This window comes from Erpetoichthys calabaricus, chromosome 6 (genome assembly GCF_900747795.2).
Source record: "Erpetoichthys calabaricus chromosome 6, fErpCal1.3, whole genome shotgun sequence".
NCBI lineage: Eukaryota > Metazoa > Chordata > Cladistia > Polypteriformes > Polypteridae > Erpetoichthys > Erpetoichthys calabaricus.
The window spans coordinates 51,976,733-51,982,732 of NC_041399.2; the positions used below are offsets into that span (position 1 = coordinate 51,976,733).

The following is a 6,000-nucleotide window of genomic DNA, read 5'->3' on the forward strand; positions in this document are numbered from 1 at the left end:
ATGGCATTGATTTAGATAGTTGTTGGCAGTACACTCTGATCCACTGGCTCAAACGCAGAAGGTGTGGAAATCTATTTTTCTTATCTTTATTTTTCAAATACTAAAATGGAAACTACTGGTCAGTGGGGCTGACGGCTGTCAAAGATGTTGAATTCAGTACACAACCCTGCCAGTAGGTATCACATCAAAGAAAACTTAGCTGAATGAACAAGAACATCTTCAGGCTCTGCCACTTTGCATTGCCCTCAACTTTTAACAGCTGTTTTTTGAGTGAGTACAGATGCAAACTAATGATAATAATGACTAGTTAACATTTGTTTGTGTTTTTCTTTCCTTCAACACATTGTATGTACAAGAAGCCACACCCTTAGAGTGCAACACAGCTGGATTCACGATAAGCAGTAGGAGGTAAGGAAATTTAAATGTAGATTGTCATATCCTCCCAGAAGCTTTAATGTAACTTCATTTTAAGCATTATGAAGATGGAAAATGAATGCTCGACTGAGTCTGAAACATTCTGCAAATTTAAAATGAAAATCTCCAGAGAAAATGGAGCAAACAACAACTAAGTCTATTTTGTCTTCGTGATACACAAATACAATAAAGAACCTATGGATAATTAAATAACAAAGCAAACCTTGTACAGTTACTAAAAATTGTAAAATGCTTTTTATAATACAGAAATACATTAACATGTTGGTAGCATTATTTAAGGAGCATTGCATTTCTTATATGAATGAATTAATGAATTTAATGTGCTAATGTTTTTAGGCACAAGATGTGTATGGCTAGAACTATAGAATGTTAACACTGCATCTAATTTTCAATCTTGCAAAACTCAATTTGTTTACTTACAATTTTAGCACTGGATAGATGAAGAAAAATGAAAAAAATTGCACCATATGTCACTCAGGAAATTTCTGCTGAAGAAAACCAGAAAATGGAAAGTGGCTGTTAGGAAAATATGAAGCATCAAAGTCCAAGTGAAATAATGAAACATTTAACAATTTGAGACTAACTGTACAAAACATTGCCAGCATTATGAATTTAAATAATAAAAGGCATGATAATACATCTGGCTAATGTTTATCTCTGTTTAAAAAGCACTCACCTGAAAAAATGGTGTCTTTTGCCCAAGCTATAATCATTGAACAGTTTCCACAAATTATCATTTTCACATTACTGCAAATTTAACAAAGTACAATAAATCCATTACTAAACCACACTTAATCTGATTCTTGCTTAAGGAAACAAGAGACTGCCTTGACAGCACTGGGTACAAAGCACAAACCAATTATGTGACTGTAGACATCATAGGCTACTATCACTCACACTCAAAAGCAAGTCTGGTTTTATTCCTAAGAAGTCTATCATTGACCGCATCCTGGCGCTGAGGGTACTCATGCAGCACAAACTCGAATATAAGCAGAGTTTCTTTGCAGCCTTTGCCAATTTTCGTAAAGCGTTTGACTCAGTTGATCGAGCTGCCCTGTGGGACATTCTGAGACGAAGTTGTTGGATGTCAAGGCTGGCCTGTACACTGGTACTGTGAGTGCAGTGCAAAGTGGAGGCAGAACCTCTTCGTTTTTCACAGTTGATTCTGGGGTTTGTCACGGATGTGTTCTTGCTCCTACTCTATTCAATGCTGCATGGACTGGGTGTCGGTTAGGGTTGTGAGGTCCAGCAGCTGTGGGGCATCTGTTGGTGAAGAAAGATTCACTGAACTTCGCTTTATTCGACAATGCTGTCAATGGAGGCTGTGATTGGGACTCTCGAGAGACTGAGCGAGGAGTCCGAGTGTCTGGGCTTGCAAACCTCCTGGATAAAAACCAAGATCCTGACCTTTAATGACCTCTTGGGCACAGCTATCAGCAGTGTATCTGTCTGTGGAGAGAGTGTTGACCTTGCAGAGAGGTTTACTCACTTCGGCATCAACATTCATGTCTCTGGTGACTCTTCCTATGAATCCAGTAGACGGATTGGGAGAGCATGGGGGGGGGGTCATGTGTTCACTGGAACTTGAGTGTGTGGCACTCCCAATATCTTTCCAAAAGGACAAAGTTCCAAGTCTTAAGAGTCCCGGTGTTTCCTGTTTTGCAATATGGTACAGAGACATGGACGCCCTCCAGTGACCTGAAACGAAGACTGGACTTCTTCGGTACTGTGTCTCTTTGGAGAATCCTTGGGTACCATTGGTTTGACTTTGTTTTGAATGAACGCTTGCTCATGGAGTCTCAAATGAGGCACATTACCTGCATTGTGAAGGAGTGTCAGTTACGCCACTTTGGCCATGTGACTTGATACCCTGAGGGTTGCAGGTTCCTCATTGCTGAGTACCTGAGAAGCTCAACTAGGCCAAGGGGAAACCCACGTAACACCTGGCTGCGGCAGATAGATGGTCATTTGTGGAGGGTGGGACTGGACCACGTGTCTGCCTGGGGAGTTGCCAACCTGGATCCCGAGGTGTTTCATCATGTGGTGGGTGCAGCAATGCACTGTACCAGTGCATGTTCCTCAACCAGACATGACCTGCATGGTCAGAGGGTGGGATCTAGTGAGTAATGTGTTTTGGTTAGTTAATTGTTGGTAGAGGGAGTGTTCACATTCACAACTTTGCACATGCCTGTGAAAAGTTGTTACAATGCATGTCCATGGCAAATATGAATAGCAAAAAATTATCAAGAATTATGCATGAAGCAGATAATTTAATTAAAGAATACCTGAATTCATCATCCCGCTGCTTCTGAATTACCGGAATTAAATTCAGTATTTGATTGCCAAAAATTTACGCACACTGTACTAACGATTCACCAGTCAATAGACAATACTCGTTAGAGTCCACCCTTTCAGTTTTGACTGGTGAAAATGACAGTTTTCATTTCAAGGCATATTTCTACATGTGTGTGGTACCACGGAAATGAAGATAGGAAGAATTCATGAAATAAGTACATAATCAAATAAGCAACTAAAAGCATATTTCATGACACATTTAATTATTTATGTTCACATTTCATTTTGTTCATTTTTTTTAATGGTTACATTTCACAGTGCATTTATTTAATTTTGTCTGAAATATTCTTCCATACAGGACAACTCTAAGCAGACAGTTACCAAAATGGGAATAAAACCCAGGCAAAGACACAACACACTGCTCCATAGGTCCTCTAAACATTCAACTAGACATATCTGTTGTTTTATTTTAGGGTAGAGATGAAGTGGAAACAAGCTTCCTTAAAAAGGCAAGATCTTTATGAAAATAAAGCTATTATTTCACTCTGAAGTCCAGGTTACTAACCAGCAGTTTAAAGAATGTAGACTAGATGTTATCTATATAATACTGTATAGTTTTTTTCTGTTTTGTCATTTGCTTTATAATAGCCTGTACAATAAAAACATTACTTCCAAATTGCATTTCTTTTGTAGTCACCGCTCAGGAGAGCAGAGTTGGGTCACTCTTTAATATAACAGATGCCTGGAAACTTTCACAGGCATAATTCTGACTTCCATAAAGACTATTACAGAACTGCCCCTTTCTTGCTTGTCCCTCCTTTGTAACATCCACAGATCATGTTATGTGTAGGAACAGCTTCTTTTCTCCTTATAAAAACCTCAATACTATGGACAGTCTTCAGCACTTACAGCTTTTTACTGTTTTTTGTCTCTTCTAAGACATTTCTAGAACCCTTCAGGAAAAAAAGAAGAAATTGCTTGGGGAATCTGGATTTCCTCATCATTCTCTGAAATTGCTCATGTTGAGAAGAAGGAGCAAACTAAATATAAAATGCCCTTTAACACATCAGATTGCTGAAAACAAATTTCATTAGACCCAATGTGTAACATCAAGGCGACAACTTCATTTTTGGCAAATTTATTAAATTTAGATTGTCAGATGTTCAGCCATTTGGGAAGGATTTCAGAAATTTCACAGGTAGGACTTCAAACACTTTGAACCATCTACTTGATGAGCAGTTTATTTTCATTATCAGCAGATGTGTTTTTGGTTGTTATGCAAGTATTCTGGATGTGATAATTGTGGCACGGTGCACCTCTGTGGGATGATCAAGGAGGTAACACAAAACTTAAAATAGCAGAGAAAAAATAAAAGCATCTCTTTAGTTCTGATTCTCATTACACAAGTGTTGAGTTTTTGTCTGACTAATGGTGTAGCTGGTCCACCCAAGAACTATGTTGCTAACATCAGTATTTCTACCTTTTGTGCATTTTCTATGCATTTTTTGTTACTGTTTGTTTTTAGAATTGTTTACTTAATTTTATATTTTTGATGGTGATCTCACATCATCACCAATTGCTTGCTTTCGCCATGTTAGTTGCTACTGTGTGATCAATATTAACTCTTTGTGTGACTTAATTAGGTGGTAACTATTTAAGCCGGCAACCCAACATTCAGTTCATCTTAGCTTTGGGATATCCACAAAAGAATCTTTATTTTGGTTAGGGGAAATCTTAATTTTATTAGTTTGGCTCCTGAAAACTTCTGTGTGTTTCTAGATGTAGATTGTTTTTTGTCTTTTTAAATTGATTCACTGTTTTGGTTTAGTTTAATTTATTGGCTTCTTGATGACCCTATAATTAATTTGGTTTACCTCCTTCTCTTGTCAAGTTCTGGCCTCACTACCTCCCCTTCTAGCCAGAGGCCTTGCCTCATTCACTTCTCAACTCTAAGCTCAATTGGCCTATGGCTAAGAGGCTACTTTATAGATGAATCAGGCTGATTCCAGGAAAATAACAAAACCAATTCCATGGTAACTGACACCCCTAGAAAGTTATATAGCTTTCTCCTGCCACTGGTCTCTCAGCACTTCAAAGTCACAATATACAGGGTGGCGCGGGGAAACGGGAAATTTTCAATTGGCATTCAATGTACGAATAAACACATTACAAAACACATTTAATGATAATGTATTGTACAAGATATGCAATTTATAATTAATAATGGTAACCAGTATTCATTCAAAATTCATTTTATGCCTTGAAGAAAATACTATGAATGTGTTGTCCATTTCTCCAAACACATTCTTACAGCCTGTTGTGGAAATTCTGTATTGCATGATGTAACATGTTAAGAGGAATGCCAGTGATTTCCTCTTCTATCCTCCTTTTAATTCAGCAATGGTTGCAGGACGTGTGCAGTATACTTGGCTTTTAAGATGTCCCCACAGAAAAAAATCACAAACAGTGAGATCTGGGGATCTCGGAGGCCATGGAATGTCACTGTTGCATGAAATGACGTGCCTTCCAAACAATCGTCGAATAGCTGGAATCGATTGTAGGGCAATATGTGAAGTGGCTCCACCAGGGGACATCTTTTTTAAGGCTGAACCTGTTTCCTCGAAATTACGCACCCATGTTGTAATTGCATGAGCAGACAGAACACAATCGTGACATCCTAACTGGTAATGATTCTGAAATTCCCTTTGTGCAACAGTCACACTATCACCAGTCTTATAAAAGGCTTTCGCGAACACTCATTGCGCACCACTCCACTGCTCTATTATAACTAATGGCAAGGGGCATTTGTCCCAAAGAACTGCCAACGTCCCAGGGTCGCCAACACCTAGTTCCAAATATTACCCATTTCCCTGCGCCACCCTGTATATTTAGGGTGGAAGCTCAGAACCCAAACAGTTCATACTAACGGGACAAGGGGCTGCACTTACATCACATTTACACAATCTGTGCTTCCACCTGATGTTCTGAGGATGTTACAATAGGTTGTTGCCCATCTTTATCATATTTCCAATAGTCTACCTACCAAAGAATAGATACTTCTAGGCCAATCCTAAGCTTCTGAAGCACTCAGCCATCTCAAGTCTGCAAATGTGTATTATGGATTCTTCTGATCACATTTCTTTGAGTTTAATAGTTCTTACCAGTTGCTAGTCCTCATCATCAGTACTGCGGATCCTACTAATAAAGTGTGACCTTTCTTTTGAATTGCTGTTGATTCTTCACTACTCACTACACTGTCAGCTATAGGAA

The 6,000-nt window shown here is 38.7% G+C and overlaps 1 long non-coding RNA gene across 1 annotated transcript; it reads left to right on the top strand.

Annotated features, from left to right (window-relative positions):
* Positions 1-213: 213 nt before the first annotated feature.
* Positions 214-1,072, top strand: LOC114653902 (uncharacterized). Its single transcript, XR_003716592.2, has 2 exons — positions 214-408; positions 864-1,072. It is a non-coding gene; the product is annotated as an uncharacterized LOC114653902 (long non-coding RNA).
* Positions 1,073-6,000: the final 4,928 nt, after the last annotated feature.